This window comes from Schistocerca nitens, chromosome 8 (assembly GCF_023898315.1).
Source record: "Schistocerca nitens isolate TAMUIC-IGC-003100 chromosome 8, iqSchNite1.1, whole genome shotgun sequence".
Taxonomy (NCBI): Eukaryota; Metazoa; Arthropoda; class Insecta; order Orthoptera; family Acrididae; genus Schistocerca; species Schistocerca nitens.
Window position 1 is genome coordinate 564,134,308 of NC_064621.1, and position 21,740 is coordinate 564,156,047.

The window sequence follows — 21,740 nt, forward strand, 5'->3', positions numbered from 1 at the left end:
AGAGATGCGCTGGAACATTGCAAGGTACGATCTTCTAAAACACTGTTGTAATTGTTATTTTGGTAGACACATCATGTTCAGTGAAGACACCAGTGTTACAAAGTGCAGTTTCCCCAAAGTGGTCGAGATGCTAGAGTAAACCATGAAAAAAAGTTGTTTGTATCGTCTTAGAATACGGTCATGGCCGCGAGAATTGTACTACTTCTTAGGTTTAGATGTTTCGTTTTCAAATATTATAATTTCACGAGGCTAGTTGAGAGTGCTTTCACGTCTGTACAATGCTTGTAGTACAGGGTGATTCAAAAAAAATACCACAACTTTAAAAATGTGTATTTAATGAAAGAAACATAATATAACCTTCTGTTATACATCATTACAAAGAGTATTTAAAAAGGTTTTTTTTCACTCAAAAACAAGTTCAGAGATGTTCAATATGGCCCCCTCCAGACACACGAGCAATATCAACCCGATACTCCAACTCGTTCCACACTCTCTGTAGCATATCAGGCGTAACAGTTTGGATAGCTGCTGTTATTAAATGAAACAATAAGTTCACTGTTACCAGTCACCGTTTTATTTATTTCCACGACGCGTTTCGAAGGTTTAAACCTCCATCATCGGGTGGATTTACATTAGTAAGTATTACATTTGTGTGTGTGTTGTGTTACGATTTTTGGAGGAACTTGTGGCACTGCCTAGTAGAGAAACGAGACACTATTTCAGAATATGGTTTAGGATAACTTTTGACGAAAAATTAAACTGATATCTAATGGTAAATATTAAATAAGTAAACTACAGTACCTTCAGTGATCACAGGTTCCTTTTGCTGTCGTAACACATCACATGTATACTGCCACATTTGTAAACAAATATGGCGTCTGGAATCAGCTGGGTGCAAAGTTCGTATAACAGAAGTGAAGACATACTCGCAAAGTGCAAAGAATATACATCATAACAATATTATTACAGAATAATTGCTTTAAGCATTTGGCGGTGTTTGTTTTGAGGGGTCAAATATATGTGTGTGTTCTTCAGGTCGTATATAAATCCAATTCTGACAAGTTAGAACAGCAAACATTCGTACTCGTTTATACAATCAGGTGAAATGTTAAAATGGCTTAAACTTCATTCTTATTGATAACAATTAGGTGAAATGTTACAGACTATAATTACAATGATCATATTGGCTACAACAGTAAAATCATACATACATTACATTCTTTGATTGGGGTTAATAGACAGATGTGAAGTGAGGGGCTAGAGGCAGAAGGAGAGGTAGAGAGAGAAAAAGTGTGTGTGTGTGTGTGTGTGTGTGTGAGTGAAAGGGAGAGGGAGAGGGGGGGGGGGGAGAGGGAGAGAGAGAGAGAGAGAGAGAGAGGGGGGGGGGGAGAGAGAGAGAGAGACAGAGAGAGAGGAAAAAGTGATTATTGAGAGGAAACATTTACATGGCAAGGAGTCTTAAGATTGCATGTTGCATATAGTAGCTGCCTAAAGGTTGGAGTAATACATCGGTTAATGCTATGAAATATGCAGATAGATATACATTTGTGCCAGTAGTTGATGTACATACAGTTTTAAGCTGACAAGGGGGTACAAGCTGTTGGTGTGATGAATTATCTGTGAATGAGGTCAATCTCGTGTACTCTTGGCAGCTGTCAATATTTATGGTAAATATTAGGTGTGTGTGTGTGTGTGTGTGTGTGTGTGTGTGTGTGTGTGTGTGTGCGTGTGTGTGTGTGCATTTTATGAGTGTAGGCAGTCGCTGAAAATGGAGATGATACTATTTACAATAGTATCATCTCCATTTTCAGCGACTGCCTACACTCATAAAATGCACACACACACACGCACACACACACACACACACACACACACACACACACACACACACACCTAATATTTACCATAAATATTGACAGCTGCCAAGAGTACACGAGATTGACCTCATTCACAGATAATTCATCACACCAACAGCTTGTACCCCCTTGTCAGCTTAAAACTGTATGTACATCAACTACTGGCACAAATGTATATCTATCTGCATATTTCATAGCATTAACCGATGTATTACTCCAACCTTTAGGCAGCTACTATATGCAACATGCAATCTTAAGACTCCTTGCCATGTAAATGTTTCCTCTCAATAATCACTTTTTCCTCTCTCTCTGTCTCTCTCTCTCTCTCCCCCCCCCCTCTCTCTCTCTCTCTCTCTCTCTCTCCCTCTCCCCCCCCCCCTCTCCCTCTCCCTTTCACTCACACACACACACACACACACACACACTTTTTCTCTCTCTACCTCTCCTTCTGCCTCTAGCCCCTCACTTCACATCTGTCTATTAACCCCAATCAAAGAATGTAATGTATGTATGATTTTACTGTTGTAGCCAATATGATCATTGTAATTATAGTCTGTAACATTTCACCTAATTGTTATCAATAAGAATGAAGTTTAAGCCATTTTAACATTTCACCTGATTGTATAAACGAGTACGAATGTTTGCTGTTCTAACTTGTCAGAATTGGATTTATATACGACCTGAAGAACACACACATATATTTGACCCCTCAAAACAAACACCGCCAAATGCTTAAAGCAATTATTCTGTAATAATATTGTTATGATGTATATTCTTTGCACTTTGCGAGTATGTCTTCACTTCTGTTATACGAACTTTGCACCCAGCTGATTCCAGACGCCATATTTGTTTACAAATGTGGCAGTATACATGTGATGTGTTACGACAGCAAAAGGAACCTGTGATCACTGAAGGTACTGTAGTTTACTTATTTAATATTTACCATTAGATATCAGTTTAATTTTTCGTCAAAAGTTATCCTAAACCATATTCTGAAATAGTGTCTCGTTTCTCTACTAGGCAGTGCCACAAGTTCCTCCAAAAATCGTAACACAACACACACACAAATGTAATACTTACTAATGTAAATCCACCCGATGATGGAGGTTTAAACCTTCGAAACGCGTCGTGGAAATAAATAAAACGGTGACTGGTAACAGTGAACTTATTGTTTCATTTAATGTCAGTAACAGTCACGGTAAAGCCTAACCTAAAAATGTTCGCATTTAAAGTATAGCTGCTGTTATTTCTCGTTTCAAATCATCAATGGTGGCTGGGAGAGGTGGCCGAAACACCATATCCTTAACATACCCCCATAAGAAAAAATCGCAGGGGGTAAGATGAGGGCTTCTTGGAGGCCAGTGATGAAGTGCTCTCTGTCACGGGCTGCCTGGCGGCCGATCCATCGCCTCGGGTAGTTGACGTTCAGGTAGTTACGGACAGATAAGTGCCATTGTGGTGGCGCTCCATCCTGCTGAAATATGAATTGTTGTGCTTCTTGTTCGAGCTGAGGGAACAGCCAATTCTCTAACATCTCCAGATATTGTAGTCCAGTTACAGTAGCACCTTCGAAGAAAAAGGGACCAAAAACTTTATTGGCTGAAATGGCACAGAAAACGTTCACCTTAGGCGAGTCACGTTCATACTGAGTTGTTTCCCGCGGATTCTCAGTGCCCCATATACAGACATTGTGACGGTTGACTTTCCCGTTAGTGTGGAAAGTTGCTTCATCACTAAACACAATCTTTGAAACGAAAGATTCATCTGTTTCCATTTGAGCAAGGATAAAATCACAGAAATCGATTCTTTTAATCTTATCAGCTGCAGACAGTGCTTGAACCAATTTCAGACGACAAGGTTTCATAACTAACCTTTTTCGTAGGACTCTCCATACAGTTGATTGTGGAATTTGCAGCTCTCTGCTAGCTCTGCGAGTCGATTTTCCTGGGCTGCGAACAAATGCTTGCTGGATGCGTGCTACATTTTCATCACTCGTTCTCGGCCGTCCAGAACTTTTCCCTTTGCACAAACACTCATTCTCTGTAAACTGTTTATACCAACGTTTAATACACCACCTATCAGGAGGTTTAACACCATACTTCGTTCGAAATGCACGCTGAACAACTGTCGTCGATTCACTTCTGCCGTACTCAATAACACAAAAAGCTTTCTGTTGAGCGGTGCCATCTTAGCATCAACTGACGCTGACGCCTAGTCAACAGCGCCTCAAGCGAACAAATGTACAACTAAATGAAACTTTATAGCTCCCTTAATTCGCCGACAGATAGTGCTTAGCTCTGCCTTTTGTCGTTGCAGAGTTTTAAATTCCTAAAGTTGTGGTATTCTTTTTGAATCACCCTGTATATTCCTTAGATACGGTTGGTTTCCGTTCCTAACATTTCTCTGCCAGTAAATATTTGAAATTTTCTAGCCGTTGCCGTCCGTTACATTGTCCTTCACCTACTGAGCAGTTGTGGATGCATTTAGTTTCGTTCCTATTTCCTCGTATCGAAGAGTGTCCTCTCACATAGCTTCTCTAGTCACTTGCCTAGCTTACAGGATCTAGAATAGAGCTACATTATATCGATACGGATACTTTATTATTCAACTCTGAAGGCAAACAACGAGTGACTGGATACACACTCGCCCACCCGCCTCCCCCCCCCCCCCCACACACACACAAATGGCTCTGAACACTATGGGACTTGAAATCTGAGGTCATCAGTCACTTAGAACTACTTAAACCTAACTAACCTACGGACATCACACACATCCATGCCCGAGGCAGGATTCGAACCCGCAACCGTAGAAGTCGCGCGGTTCCGAACTGAAGCGCCTACAACCGCTCAGCCACTGCGGCCGGCGCCCTCCCCCCCTCCTACATATATACACACTGTATATAACAGGACAAAGCTTTTCATCCAAAAAATGCGACCAAATTTCGTTGAATGAACGATCAATAACCTAAAACTAGTGCTTCCATACGACGAGTTTGAATAAACCAGTCTTCACTCGTCAAGGAATAATACGAGGATTCGGAGAAGAGCTATGAGTGCTTCTTCGTCTTCGACACTGTGAAGTAAATCTACTACGTGCTCTTCACTTTCGATATTTTGATAGGTGGCAGTATGGACCAAAATAAGAAAGAAACGCCGAGTAAACATGGGCGCTAAAGTCCGTATCACAACAGCAATGACCATTTCTTCATCTTCACTAGTATGAAAACAAACAATACTGTTGGTAGAACATCCGCAACTGAGCATTATAGCAGAGATTGAAAATACCGCATCAGTTGTAAACTTTCACACGGCTGGTTTCGGACTGTTATACGCCCACCCTCAGGTATCGTAGCTGTGCTGTGGTCTCCGAGCACCGAGTGTACCATGCGCGGTGTGCTGCCTATGTAGAACAGTTGCTGCATCCGTAAAACGACGCGATCAACAGTTGCTCGCAGCAGTTGCGGTGGAATCTGAGCAACGTGTCAAACGTCCCCTTAGAAAAATTATAAATGACTGTGCTTAAACTGACACACAATATTTTCAGCGCAACGCAATCTGACTTTCAAAAATCCCTACAAAAGAATGGCCCCGACTAACAATAACCTATACCTTTCATGAATGGCTTACCTCACAAAAATCTTCGTTACTCAAACTACTGCAATACAGCGTGCGCCAATACTGCCAGCTGAATAAAAGATTCTAACTACTGACAGGCATAGTTAGCAAATGAAAGATTTTGATAAAGAACAAACAATGTATTTACCTTAATAGTGTTCAAAAGTCATTATATATATATATATATATATATATATATATATATATATATATATACGAGGGCTATTCCGAAAGTAAGGTCCGATAGGTCGCGAAATGGAAACCACGGTAAAAATCAAAAATGTTTTATTTGCAACAGTTAGATACACCTTGCAGCTACCTATCTCCATAGTCGCCGACCCGACTTAGACGTGTATCGTAGCGTTGTACCAACTTTCCCATACCCTCGCTATAGAAGGCAGCCGCCAGTGCTCTCCGCCAATTCTCTACGCTGGCCTGCGGCTCGTTGTCTTGTGCCGAAATGTTGTCTTCATAACCAGCGGTTCATGTGACCTGAGCTGAAACTCAGAGGGAGACAATTACGGGCTGTATTGTGGGTAATCTCACATTTCCATTTGAAAACGATGCAGGAGCATCTTCATTGCCCCTGCAGAATGCGGCTGAGAATTGTCTTGAAGACGAAACAGCACGACAGTTATGTAATGTTAGCTGCATAGCTTCAGGGGAAATTTCTCACCAGGCCCCCGTACTTGGCGGCAGACACTATTTTCTAGACATCTTTACGCACTCACTGCGAGCTCAGAAATGAGAAGAGCGACGTGATGCTAACTGGGGTTATACTAGAGACACTACCCAACACATCTGTGCAAAGCTTTATCGGATTTTCATAGTCGTTTCCATTTCGTGACCGATCGGACCTTACTTTCGGAATAGCCCTCGTATATCAGTTCATGATATCCAGTACTGCAAATTTACTCTTTCTGGCGCACACACGTCCAGATCGTCCGCTCTTAAAATTCTGCCATCTCTCCCCCCACATCCACCACTGCTGGCGGCTCACCTCCAACTGCGTAACGCTACGTGCTATTAACAGCCAACTGCCCAACACTATAATAGCGACTATTCTAACAATGCCACCCAGCCACAGACTGCACACAGCACAGCCAGTGATTTTCGTACAGAGCGCTACGTGGCGTTACCAATATAAAAACCTAAACAGCCTACTTACACGTGTTAATGTACGCTGGCCTTCAGATCAGGTAGAGACCAAACGTGTCCCTGGCAAACGCTGTCTTTTAGATAAACCCAAAGTCAAAAGCCGCATCCTGGGGGACATATACCTGGAAAATCCATGCAGATAACAAGTTCGCCGAAAGTTGCATTGAGCAGATCTTTCACTGTGCGAGTGACGTGACATGTTGCCCCTCTCGCATGAAAACAGTGGTTTCCACACAGCTGCGCTCTTCCAAAGCAGGACTCGCATACTGCACAGGGAGGTCTCGATAATGTGCAGACTTCACAGTACACCTGACAGGCCCTCTGGGTGTATTATCTTCGAGGAAGAAAGGACCGAGAAAAAAGGTGCAGGCGAATCCACACCGCACAGTCACATACGGTGAGTGCAATGGTTCTTTGTGCACAACACGCGGTTTAACAGGACCCCAAATTTGGCATTTCTGCGAATTCAGTGCACTCTGTAGTGTAAAATGTGCCTCGTCACTCCGCAGAAGATTTCCCACCCACGAGTCATCGACTTCCGTACGTGCCAGAAACCGAGGACCAAATTCTGAACGTTGCTGCGCTTCATGAGGTTTCAGTTCGTGCAGTGACGATCCTGTGAGGTAAAGCAGACCGCAGAATTTTTCCTACTGTTGGCCATGGGATGGGAAATTCTGGTGACGCTGGAGAAGCGCTAGCACTACCCGGGCACGTGCTGCATGGTCAGTTACAGCAAGAGGAACCTCGTCAATGACGTCCACCGGGGTAGGACGCGTTCCTCTTCAAGGTCCCACAGCATGCTCAGCCGTGCTTTCGAATTTCAAGTCATCTTCTTAAGAACATTTAATGACAGCGGGTTTCTGCTCAAACCTCTCAGTGTAGCGCTGCAATTGACGCCGTTTACATAAAACCGTTTCGCTGACAACATATGGATTCTCTTCTCGATTCTCGACAGCCATACTTTCACTCGCGCTGTGGCCCGTCAAATGACAGCGGGGCCATACCGTCATACGAACAGTGTAAAGCGCCAGATTTGCACCTGGTGGCCAAAGCAGGAGCTATTACGTCCAGTGTAAATTTGTTCCGCATTAACGCATTAGCATATCTACCAAGTTTCGCTGCCGTGCGGTAATTACAGCCCACACTGGCCCCGTGAATAGCTCCACGTAAGTGGGAAATGTCAGTAATTTAGGCAATAGCGTCGACGCCAATTAGAATTCCTATAAGCTGCTAATACTTCTCCTGCTGTGCATTAACGAATACATAAGAAGTGCAAGGATCAAAGAATAACGCGAAAATGTGTTACATATGTTGTTCTCGTCGATCTTTTTTCGTCCGAAGACTGGCTTGATACAGCTCTCCGCGCTATTGTATCCTGTGCAAGCTCCTTCATCTCAGAATAAGTGCTGCAATCACATCGTTTTCAACCTGCTTACTGTGTTCATCTCTTGGTCTCCCTGTACTATTTTTTTTACTCCCTACACTTCCCTCCAATACTAAATTAGTGATCCCTAGACGTCTTAGAATGTGTCCTACCAACCAATCCCTTCTTTTGCTCAAGTTAAGCCACAAATTTCTTTTTTCCCCCAGTTCATTACCTTCTCATCTGCTACATGATCTACTCACCTAATCTTCAGCAATATTCTGTGGCAACACATTTCAGAAGCTTCTATTATTGTCTAAACTGTTTACCGACCACATTACACTCTGCAGAAATACCTTCAGAAATGACTTCCAAATACTTAAATCTATATTCGATGTTACAAATCCTTATTCGTCAGAAATGATTTTTTTTTGTCTTTGCCAGTGTACATTTTATATCCTCTCTACTTCGGCCATCAAATGTTACTTGGTGCTCAAATAGCAAAAACTACTTTTAGTGTCTCGTTTTCTCATCTAATTCCTTTAGCACAGCCTGATTTAATTCGAATGCATTCCATTACTCTTGTTTTGCTTTTGTTAACATTCATCTTCTATCACCTTTTCAAGAAACTGCTCATGCCGTTCATCTGCTTTTCCAGGTCGTTTGCTGGCTCCGACAGAATTACAATGTCATCGGCAAAGTGCAAAGTTTTTATTTCTTCTTCCTGAACTTTAATTCCTTCTCCAGTTTTTTCTTTGGTTTGCTTTACTCCTTGCTCAATGTACAGACTGAATAACATCGGGGATGGGCTACAACCCTGTTTCACTCCCTTCGAGATGGCCGCTCCCCTTTCATACTCCCCAACTCTTACAACTTCCGTCTGGTTCCTGTATAACTTATATGTTGTATGTAACATTGCGCTCCGTTATTTGACCCCAGCTACCTTCAGAAATTCAAAGAGTATATTCCAGTCGAAATTGTCACAAGCTTTCTCCAAACGCACAAAAACTACATGAGTTGGTTTACCTTTCCTGAACTTGTCTTCTGAGAGAAGTCGTAGTGTCAATACTTCCTCGCGTGTTTCTACACTTCTCCGGAATCCAAACTGATCTTCCACGAGGTCGTCTTCTACCAGTTTTTACATTCTTCTGGAAGTAATTCGTGTTAGTATTTTGCAACCATGACTTATGAAATTGTCAGTTCGGCAATACTCTCTCTTACAGGAATTGGTTGAGAAAACGATGTAAATTACATAACAAATTAGGAAAAGAAGATTAGTGTTCTGCGGGCCCAAGAAAAGAAACACTTCTAGCAGGATGACGAGAAAACTTGGAGCATTTTGAAAAATTAAAAGGCAAACCCAACTGGTTAGGGATGGGAACATAGGTCTAGAAGAAATTATTGTAAATAAGCAAGAAATTGGAGACAGACCGAAGTTGAGTCTTGGAAAAGAAGATAAATGTGGACTTACTGAGAAATAAAAATCTTCTCTATGTTTTGAGGTTGAAGAGGTATGAAACGGGGCGACTACGTAAGTAGTATCAGTACATGGGAACGCGACTGAATGAGTTATATTGTTCTGGAAAGTACAGTACATTTGTTCTCGCCGACTTACGATATAGTTTTGGCATAGGATGGCGATGAAAAGCATTTGTCTTCGTCGTTCATAAGGGAACGAATCGACAGAAGCTAAGGTAAATTCGTGGATACCTCACGAGAGTGTCATAGTGCGTTACTGTTTATAATGCTATACACACTGACGGAAAAAAGTCGCAGCATCAAAAAATAATTAATGCAGAGTAATGAAATTTCGAGAATGCATTTGTCTAGGTAATACAGGGTGATTCAAAAAGAATACCACAACTTTAGGAATTTAAAACTCTGCAACGACAAAAGGCAGAGCTAAGCACTATCTGTCGGCGAATTAAGGGAGCTATAAAGTTTCATTTAGTTGTACATTTGTTCGCTTGAGGCGCTGTTGACTAGGCGTCAGCGTCAGTTGATGCTAAGATGGCGACCGCTCAACAGAAAGCTTTTTGTGTTATTGAGTACGGCAGAAGTGAATCGACGACAGTTGTTCAGCGTGCATTTCGAACGAAGTATGGTGTTAAACCTCCTGATAGGTGGTGTATTAAACGTTGGTATAAACAGTTTACAGAGAATGGGTGTTTGTGCAACGGGAAAAGTTCTGGACGGCCGAGAACGAGTGATGAAAATGTAGCACGCATCCAGCAAGCATTTGTTCGCAGCCGAGGAAAATCGACTCGCAGAGCTAGCAGAGAGCTGCAAATTCCACAATCAACTGTATGGAGAGTCCTACGAAAAAGGTTAGTTATGAAACCTTGTCGTCTGAAATTGGTTCAAGCACTGTCTGCAGCTGATAAGATTAAAAGAATCGATTTCTGTGATTTTATCCTTGCTCAAATGGAAACAGATGAATCTTTCGTTTCAAAGATTGTGTTTAGTGATGAAGCAACTTTCCACACTAACGGGAAAGTCAACCGTCACAATGTCTGTATATGGGGCACTGAGAATCCGCGGGAAACAACTCAGTATGAACGTGACTCGCCTAAGGTGAACGTTTTCTGTGCCATTTCAGCCAATAAAGTTTTTGGTCCCTTTTTCTTCGAAGGTGCTACTGTAACTGGACTACAGTATCTGGAGATGTTAGAGAATTGGCTGTTCCCTCAGCTCGAACAAGAAGCACAACAATTCATATTTCAGCAGGATGGAGCGCCACCACATTGGCACTTATCTGTCCGTAACTACCTGAACGTCAACTACCCGAGGCGATGGATCGGCCGCCAGGCAGCCCGTGACAGAGCACTTCATCACTGGCCTCCAAGAAGCCCTGATCTTACTCCCTGCGATTTTTTCTTATGGGGGTATGTTAAGGATATGGTGTTTCGGCGACCTCTCCCAGCCACCATTGATAATTTGAAACGAGAAATAACAGCAGCTATCCAAACTGTTACGCCTGATATGCTACAGAGAGTGTGGAACGAGTTGGAGTATCGGGTTGATATTGCTCGTGTGTCTGGAGGGGGCCATATTGAACATCTCTGAACTTGTTTTTGAGTGAAAAAAAAACCTTTTTAAATACTCTTTGTAATGATGTATAACAGAAGGATATATTATGTTTCTTTCATTAAATACACATTTTTAAAGTTGTGGTATTCTTTTTGAATCACTCTGTATTTTAAGTGATTAATACTGCTAGATCACAGGTTAATGTAATCACTTGAAATCGATTGCAAATATGGAATGCTGGTACATTAATAACCGTTGTAGCTGCCAGAATGTTGAATGCAAGCATGCAAACGTGCATGCATTGTGTTGTACAGGTGCTACATGTCAGCTTGTGGGGTGTACTTCCATGCCTGTTTCACTTGGTCGGTCAATTACGGGGACGGTTAGTGCTGTTTGGAATGACGATGGAGTTCTTGTCGGATGATGCCCCACATGTTCTGGATTGGAGGCAAATCTGGTGACCGAGCATGTCAAGGCAATATGTTGACACTCTGTAGAGCACGACGGGTTATAACAGCGATATGTGGGCCAGAGTCCTTCTGTTGGATAACACACACTGCAGCGCTGTTCATGAATAGCAGCACAACAAGTCGAGTCACCAGAGTCACACACGAATTTGCAGTCAGGTTGCGGCGGATAAACTGCCGTCATACGCACGTCAGACTACAGTTCCAGGTGCAGCTTGCACGCAGACAAGTTGGTTGCAGGTTCTCAACTGGCCTTCTTCTAACCAACGTGCGGTCTTCACTGCCACCGAGGCAGAACCAACTTTTATCGGGAAACACAAAACCTCTACCTCGCCACTGGTGGTCATGGAAGGCGCCGTAACGTCTGTAAGATACGTGAATGCCATCCTCCGACCGACTGTGCAAACATGTCGGCAGCATATTGGCGAGGCAGTCTTCTTCATGGACGACAATTTGCGCGCCCATCGTGCACGTCTTGTGAATGACTTCCTTCAAGATAACGACATCACTCGACTAGAGTAGCCAGCATGTTCTCCAGACATGAACCCTACCGAACATGCCTGGGATAGACTGAACATGGCTGTTTATGGAAGACGTGACCCACCAAGCACTCTGAGTGATTTACGCCGAATCGCCGTTAAGGAGTGGAACAATCTGGACCAACAGTGCCTTGATGAACTTGTGGACAGTATGCCACGACGAATACAGGCATGCATCAATGCAAGAGGACGTGCTACTGGGTATTAGAGGTACTGGTGTGTACAGCAATCTGGACCACCACCTCTGAAGGTGTCGCTGTATGGTGGTGCAACATGCAATGTGTGCTTTTCATGAGCAACAAAAAGGGCGGAAATGATGTTTATGTTGATCTCTACTCCAATTTTCTCTACAGGTTCCGGAACTCTCGGAACGGAGATCATGCAAAACTTTTTTGATGGGTGTAGAATTACGTGCGAAATATGTTAAATGTAAGGGGAATATATTTGATACACGCGTACGCAGGAAAAGCCACGAGTAAAAAGCTTATCCTAAACCGTTGGAACGACTTCAACCTATATGTAAATTGAAGTGGAAGAAAGGAAAGGAAATAAAGGGGAGGGGATCGCTGCCGTCAGCTGCATTGGGACATTGCGCGGAATCAGCCGTGACGAGTGAAAATGTGTATCGGACCGGGATTCGAGACCGGGATGTCCTGTTTACTAGGCAGGTGCGTTAACCACTGTCCCATCTGGGACACAGCGTTATCTTAACTGAACGCACTATCTCGACACGCCTCACAGCCGATTAACTTCCCATCGAGTGCCATCTATCCGCATTCCCTGCCCAATCATACAATGAAGGCTTTCACGACCGGATGGTACTGTTGTTGATAATTCTTCCGGGTTATATGGCCGTGGTCCATGGAATTCTTCTATTCCTAACGTTTCGTCCAATACTACGTTGGACATCTTCAGAGGTATGGCTGGTCCTGCTGAGTCCTGCCGACTGACGAGTCGGGCGTCGGAGATAAATCGGCCGTTGCGGAACATGCACTTCAGTCCGGTGACCATGTAGTTAAGTTTTCTGAAACTACAGTTTTAAGTGCTACCACGAACTATTATCCACGACTGTATAGGGAGGCTATTGGAATTTATAAACATGAAGATAATTTTAATAGAAAAGAAGAGGCCTTGAAATTAAGCGAGATATGAACAGTGGCGTTACAGAACCGATAAGTGATTTTTATCTATGACGGGCTATTATCGATAGTTACATTTTATCTTTGACTAGTTTTCTCTCTGCTACCATGTGCAAGCTAGACCGCGCCCACTTTCCTCGGTATTTAGGCCGCTCTCCGACGCCTGACTCGGCAGGACTCAGCAGGCCAGCCATACCTCTGAGGATGTCCAACGTAGTATTGGACGAAACGTTGGGAATAGAAGAATTCCATGGACCACGGCCATATAACCCGGAAGAATTATCAACAACATTCCCTGTCCATTTCCTCCATGTTCACTAAACACAACGCATTCATACGATTTCAACCAAATTTGGTACACGTATTAGTTACAATCTGGAAAGATATGCTGCGAGGTTAAGCGTGATAACGTGGAGGAAGAATAAGGAGGAGGAGATGAACAGAGGAAAGAAAGTGGTGGAGATGAACCGGGAGAGGGGGGGGGGGGGGGAGGAGGAGATTGACTAATAGAAGATTGGAATAAATACATACCCGGGCACCGCAGGTTACTCAGCTAGTAAACGCATAAAGGTAACTGTAGAATCTACAGATGACACGTTCGGGTTCAATGAAATACTCGTAAGAAACCGTAATTTATCGAATAAAGCAGTGGCTTAAAGAATGCCGATCCCTGAGTGTTGCAGTATGTTACTCTTACCAGGTCGAATCATTAGAACAGGCACAGAAGATTCGACCACAAGCTGTGTGTTTCGACTGGGGATAATTCAATGAGTCCAAAAGCGTCATGGAGATGCTACAGTTACAGATGGTGTGTTTCTCGAAGAGGTTTGGTGTTGAAACTCAAAAAACTTACATACTAAGGAAAGTCGGGCTGTATACTACTTCCTCCCACCCTTCATTTCGCGAAATAACCACAACGAGTAAATCAGAGGTATTAGAGCCAATTCAGAGGCTTTCCAGCAGTCGTTCACTGCACGTTTCATTCGTGTATGGAAGAAGATAAGGGAGAACAAGTACCAGAAACATCCTCGAGCACACCCCCTGAGCTCGCTTTCCGAGTAGAGATGTAGATGAGGGCCGTGTTCTTAGAAGAGCGGCCAGTTATTCCTCATATGGAAGCTAACAGGTACCGTATCGAATCCAACGGCCGATCTTCTGCAGGGTGTCACTTTTCAGTTCTTCGATTACTCGTTTCCATATCCGCCATTTTTGTACCCGTTTGACGTTTGAAAGCGGTTACTGTGTTGCGATGGCCCTACGGCGAGGCAGTTACGGAAGATAAAATTCTACTCCACTCGTTGCTAGGTACAACCTCGGTCAAGTTGTGGGCTGGTCTGCAAGGTAAGGTCGGAGTTGCAGGACAGGTCGCGCGGAGAGGGCACTCGCAGGGCGAGAGAAAGGGTGCGAGTGTGCGCCAGGGCGTCTCAAGTCGGAGGGAAAGACGCCTGCATAAGGAATGAGGGCTGGTGCAGAAGGCATCGCTCATAGTGGCTTTCACGCCATTGTCGCGGCGGCTCCGGAGGGAGCTGCGCACAGAGTCATGGAGCCGGTGTGCTGCACCGACCGCACGGTTTCTGGTGCAGCGTTGTCTGTGTCTACAGGCGTGGCTCCTTTTCAAAAAACACTCTGTAACGGACGCCACGAGACGCTGGGAGAAAGAAAGTTATTCTAATGCACGTACATTCAAAACTCACCGCGGACAATTGTTACGAAAATAACCAGTCACTCGAGAGATATTCCACTTCATACAAGACACCGTTTCATAGTTTTGTTAATGCCCAAACACGTTTCAGCACTTTATGTGTCATTTTTAATTGATTTTTTTAAATTTCCTTTCTGAATAATTACTGTGTATTACATATGAATTTTTGGCTCAAAAATATTTACATTTGAAAAGGAGCGATTATTGGTCATCAAATATTTTAAATTAGTTTACTTATGGTATACACCTGAGACATACGTGCGTATCTGACTAGAGGTATTATAACGTCCCGGGTTCGATTCCCGGCGGGGTCAGGGATTTTCTCTGCCTCGTGATGACTGGGTGTTGTGTGCTGTCCTTAGGTTAGTTAGGTTTAAGTAGTTCTAGGTTCTAGGGGACTGATGACCATAGATGTTAAGTCCCATAGTGCTCAGAGCCATTTGAAGCATTTGTATTATAACGGGCGATTCAGCTGGCTGTTCCGCTGTCGTTTGAAGAAATTCACAGTGTTACAGCTCGCCTTCATAAACCGTGCGCAAGATTTTCCTATTCTTTCGCTCACTACTGGCAACCTATTAGTCCTATACAGAAAAATTGATCAGAACCTTTTTGTAGGAACCGCGCGACCGCTACGGTCCTGCTCGGGCATGGATGTGTGTGATGTCCGTAGGTTAGTTACGTTTTAGTAGTTCTAGGTTCTAGGGGACTGATGACCTCATAAGTTAAGTGCCATAGTGCTCAGAGCCATTTGAGCCTTTTTTTTTGTAGAAGATTTAAAGATACGTTTTCAATGGAGCACACGTTTTCGAGTTATTCGAGTAAAACGTACCCTCTCACTTATTGCTAACTTGTCATGATTTCCTGTGTGTTGTTTGTGGCACTCTCCTGCCGCTCTTACAAGCACAGTTGTTTCAAAATCAACTACCTGAGGGGGGGGGGGGGGATTTGGTGTGGTTTGATGATCGCAAGTCGGAAACCACGTATTTCCAGACATGTGAATACCACGTGGGAACTATCCTGCTATGTTCGAATACAGTGTGTCTAGTGTGGTACTTGACACATCGATGAAATATCCTCGTTAAGTTGAAAAGCGATATGAAATTAAACGAGGACGTGAGATCGGTATTACGCAAGCCGGAAGCTCCACTTTGGGTTATTGGGAGAGCTGTGGGAAAGTGTAGCTCATCTGCAAAGGGGAAAGCGTATACAATACTAATGCGAACCATTCTTCAGCACGGTACTGCTGAGTGTTTGGAACCCCTACCAGATCAAATTACAGAAGGAGACGTACGCAATTAAAATCGTTCAAATGGCTCTGAGCATATGGCACTTAATTTCTGAGGTCATGAGTCCCCTAGAACTTAGAACTACTTAAACCTAACTGACCTAAGGACATCACACACAACCATGCCCGAGGCAGGATTCGAACTTGCGACCGTAGCGGTCGCGCGGTTCCAGACTGGAGCGCCTAGGAACGCTCGGCCACTCTGGCCGGCCGCAATTAAAAGGCGTTCAGCTGTAGGTTCGATCAAAACACAAGTATTACGGAGATGCTTCTTGAACTCAAATGTGAATCTTTGGAGGGAAGACGGTATTCTTTTACTACCTGCACATGAATCATACAGTCATGAAATTAGGCCCTGCTTTAGAAGTACCCTCTATGACAACGGGCTGGTTGCTGTATTTCTTCGAGCAACACCGTAACTTCATTCCTGGACAGTTCGGTTGAATCTACCTTTGCATGGGTGCAGGTGACGCTGTTTCCCACGCCACAGCCGCTGTGAGACTTTGCTCGCTTTTCAGGCGGTACAGAGAACAACAGTCCAGTTGTTGTGTGCCGGCTTTCGCGGCGGTCTGCGGTTCCGCGGTAATGCTGCCTTTGACCCCGTCCCGGTGAAGCAGTTTGCAGTGACTCGCACAGTGCAACCAATCGGATCACGCTTCGAGCCTTTGTTGCACGTACAGTGGAAGAGTGCAGCGCTGCGCTGTTTGGACTTGTGTGTGCCGGGCACCTGCAGAGACGGAGAGGAACCTGGGAAGCAGTCGCCACCGCGAGCGGCAGCAGCGGCAGCGCCGCTCGTGTTTACTGCGATAATGACGCCGGCCGAGGCAGAATACGGGCTATTGTTTCCGTTCGTGCCGCCTCATCGCTTTTGTCGACAGGTCGTCACGACCGGCGCGGGACCCTAAATAAGAGAAGCGGGCTGGGGGCTCTTGAGGTCGCCGCGCCGGCGGTGTGAGGGCCGGTTCCAGCGCTCCTTCCTGCCGTCGCACCCCTCCTGTCCAACTCCCCCCACCCCTCACCATTCCCATCTCCCGGTACCACTACGCGACACGCATTCAGACGCACCGCAGCAGTCGTGCGCCGGAGCCTCGCAACAGAGAAAACAACCGTCCTCCCCCGCCTTCCACCCTCCCCCTCCCCCCACCATCGTACCTGCGAAGCTGGAGTAGATAAGGGCAGCCCATTAAAGTCTTGTTGGCGGACGCGGCGGTCGACCGGGCGTTTATTACACGCAATCAACGACATCCCACGCCGGATGCCCGCCGCCGCGGTGTCCCACGTCGAGTGGCCACGAATACCTGGGGCAGCTGGCGGCAGTCAAATGGGCCGACAGTCAAATGGGCCGGCCGCTTTGTGGTCGCATCATTAACGCCGCCGGCGGCAATCAGCGCGCTGACTCGACCGATCCCATTGTCGGCTGTCGCCTTGTTACACAGTGGGTGTGTGCGGGCGAGCGCGCGCCCTCTCGCTGTCACTCCGGCCGCGGCCGCTTTTGTCGCACCGGCCGCCGCCGCCGCCGCCTGCGCGCCCGCGACACACACAGAGCCGCGAGCCGCCCCGGCCTGCCCGACGCCGACTGCTCCTCTTCTTGATTTTCACTTCTCTCCCCGTCCCGCTCCGGCTCATCAGCAGCTTTTATGCAACCGCGGGGGCGTTGCCGTGCTTCATTAACGGCGATTCTGGCCGGTGGGAAGCGCTCCTACGTTATCGCTGCGCGGAATCACGCTCTCGTCCTGTGACCCCGGAGACTTGTCCCAGGCTGTGGCTGACAGCGAGCCACATCCGACGAGTCACGCGGTTTGCTCATATTCAGCATACTTCGACTGGAAGAATGCTGCTCTATTACATCTGCATCTACAGGGTGAAAAGTATTTAAACCGACAAATTCTGGGAGGTTGTAGGGGACATCAAAACAAATATTTTTCCTTAATGTCATTTTTTCCTATGAGGAGTAGTTAAACTGGTAGAGGAAGATTTCTCTGGCGGCAAATTAATTAAACCAACAAACACCTTTCCATTCTTTTATGACCACGAGACAACACATTATGTGGTGTGCGTACTGTAAGACCTTCGGTACACACACCATCAGATTATTTGACTTGTCGCTCTAACGATGTAGGCGATGTGTCTCGTGGTCTTTTCGTGGCATGTTTATCTTCTGCCGTTAGGTCAGACGATAGAAATGCCACTTGCACGCTTAGAGTAGCAGATTGACGGTGACCAACTTTAAACAGAAATTGATTAATTTTCACACACATTTATTAAAATAATAAAAAGCATAGATATTACGTAACTTGATTCTGGATGCTGTTTACAATTGACAATCTGAAGTTCCTTTGGTCTTGGTGCGTTAATCTTATTCTCACATATCTCTGATACTTGACAAAGTGTCTATTCATTTATCTTCATGGCTATGTACAGGAATGTGGTAATCTTATTAGGCGCAGACTGAAACTTAACTATAGATTGGTACAGACTAATGCAGCCTGACTAATCGGAGGTCTGTACACTCGTTATAATACCTCGCGCGTTCAGGTATCACTGCGCGTGTGTGATCCGCGAGGAGAAAAGGTTCTACGTTAGCAGCAATCTCACTGGCTGCATTACATATTAATACGCTGATCGGCGGAAGCAGAATTTGGTCCGTCTTGTAAGGCAGCGCCATCTCGTAGTGCGGAGACGGACGAGCGCTGCGCCTGCGCTGTTGTGCTTAGCGGGGCGCGCTCTAGTGGGAAAGTTGTGTACGCGCTGACTACGCCGGACTATGTACACAACACATTAACACAACCCAATTTCAATTACAGTAGATTTTCAAATATGCCTCCATTGACACGTAAACAAAGGCTACACTGTCGGATCATGTTCTGTGTGACACGGGCAAAAACCCCAGGAATATCCTGAATTGTTCCAGCTGCTGCTGCTATTATCCGGGCAACCAGATCCTCTTCTGATGCAACAGGAGTTGCGTAAACAAGGTTGCGCATCTCACCCCACACAAAAAAGTCCGTAGGGGACATATCTGGCGATAGAGCAGGCCATGGTACAGGACCACGTCTGCCAATCCACGTTTCTCGGAACCGTCGGTCCAGAAATCGACGCACACGACGACTGAAAAGTGCCGGCGCCCCGTCATGTTGGAACCACATGCGTTGTCTTGTAGGGAGCGGGTAGTTGATAAATCCGCTGTGCAGCTACGTAGTACGCACCAACCATATCAATGTACTCACTCCAGGTGTATCTCTCCATTAGTAAACAGAGACAATGCACTACTACACTGGTGGACAGCAGTTGCCTACAACTGAAGAGCGTAAATACAAGTGAAGAGCGTAATGCCCGCATCTCGTGGTCGTGCGGTAGCGTTCTCGCTTCCCACGCCCGGGTTCCCGGGTTCGATTCCCGGCGGGGTCAGGGATTTTCTCTGCCTCGTGATGGCTGGGTGTTGTGTGCTGTCCTTAGGTTAGTTAGGTTTAAGTAGTTCTAAGTTCTACGGGACTTATGACCACAGCAGTTGAGTCCCATAGTGCTCAGAGCCATTTGAACAATTTTTTTGAAGAGCGTAATACGGCCTCCACCGGTTTAAATAATCCTTATAGGGAAAAATGACATTAGGGAAAAATATTTTTTTAGATGTCCCCTACAACCTCCGAGAGTTTGTCGGTTTAAATACTTTTCACCCTGTGTACTCAGAAGGGAAACTCCTCAATGCACCCGCTCAGATTTGATGGGAAGTTGGCCCATCGGATAGCCTGTCAAAAACAGGGTAGAGATCAAGCATGAAAACAGGAAGAAGGTGTACTGAATTGTGGAAAAAAGAAGCAAACCTGGAACAGTGAACGGACCAAATTTAATGTGCGCAATATCTAGCAACGTTAGCCACGGTCGAGTCGCGTTTGTTTGCAGACGGTGTTAGACTGCGGAGGGGCACAGATCCGATTTCAAATCTCCCTCGCCTCTCCCTCTTCTTCTTTTTTTTTTTCCTCTTCACGAAATTGCAAACTGTCCGTCCGGTCATTGACGTCACTGTACGTTGTATGCAAATTTGTGTACGTCTCATAACGTAATGCCAGGCTGAAACAGCGACTTTTAACGGAGAGACCTCCAGACCTATCGACCTCCTATTTGTTCCACAAAGGCACCACTTGTTATACCTCTTACATTCCCTTTCTGAAGTTTTTACTCTTGAATTCTTTCTTTCTAACATCAGTTCACATCCATTTATTTGTTGTTTTCATTTCTGTGAGAGGTCTGTGCGGCATCTCCCCTGCTCTCACTATTCATCACAGAATATCAGTCATGTTATAAGAATATACTACCGTCGCAAGAAATGTGATGAATAGTGAGAGGAGCCGAGATGCCGCATAGACCTCTCACAGAAATGAAAACAACAAATAAACAGGTGTGCACTCTATTACAATGAAGAAATTCAAAACTTGCAAAACGGAACGCTAGAGGCATGACATGAGGTACCTGTGTAGGACGATAATGGGTTGGATTTGGGCTGGACATCATTAAAAGAAAGGCGTTTTTCGTTGCGACGAAATCTTCTCACCAAATTCCAATCCCTAACTTTCTCCTCAGAACGCGAAAATATTTTATTGACACCGACCTACGTAGGGAGGAACGATCACCTAGATAAAATAAGGGAAATCAGAGCTCGCACGGAAAGATATAGTGTTCACCCGTTCCGCGCTCTTGGAATAATAGAGAATTGTGAAGGTGGTTCGATTAACCCTCTGTCAGGCTCTTAAATGTGATTTGCAGAGTATCCATGTAGATGTAGATGTACGTGCGTCTGCAGATCCATTCGTTACACGTCGCTGTTGCGAACGGACATTACACCACGACATATACACAAATCTGCATACAGCGAACAGACGTGTCAATGACCGGACGGACAGTTCGTAATTTTGTGGAAAAAAGGAAGTGAATGAGGGAGATTTGAACCCAGATCTCCACTTTCGGAGTCTAAAACCGTGACCACACGCCTACGACACGACGCTCGTTAATGTCGCTCGATATTGAACAGATTAAATTTGGACAGTCCATTGTTTGTGTTCTGCTTCTTGTTTCAACAGTTCAGTACACCTTCTTCCCGTTTTAATGCTTGATCTGTGTTCCGTTTTTGATGGGTTATCCAACAAGCCTAGTTTCCATTAAATCTGAAGGGGATGTGATGAGGAATTTCCCATGTCACCAAACTACCTTACGAAGTGTAGCGTGAGGTACTGTTCAACCATTCCCTATTCCATTCGCAAAGGGCGCATGGGACTAATGATTGTCGGTAAAGCTTCGTATTAGCTTTAATTTCTCGAATGTCGTCACTGTGGTGATTTAGAGAGACGTCAGTTCAAAATGTCTCGAAACAGGATTAATACAAAATAGATATAAGTTAAGATTCCTCGTTTTCTTCATGTGTTCTAAATTGTCTCCCTCCACCTCAGTACAACGCTCAGCAAGCGCAAACAATCATATGAAACTATCACAAATGTCCTTTTTTGGGTAGTTAAAGCCTCGCGTCATTTTGGCCTCAAAGCCAGTTATGTCGTTTAAGCATTGACCTATACTGTAGTTTTTATTTTGGGGAATA

The 21,740-nt window shown here is 44.9% G+C and overlaps 1 protein-coding gene across 1 annotated transcript in view; it reads right to left on the reverse strand.

Annotated features, from left to right (window-relative positions):
• LOC126199677 (zinc finger protein basonuclin-1-like) overlaps nt 1-21,740 on the reverse strand; it is a 229,178-nt gene that overhangs the window by 188,260 nt on the left and 19,178 nt on the right. The window lies entirely within an intron of this gene.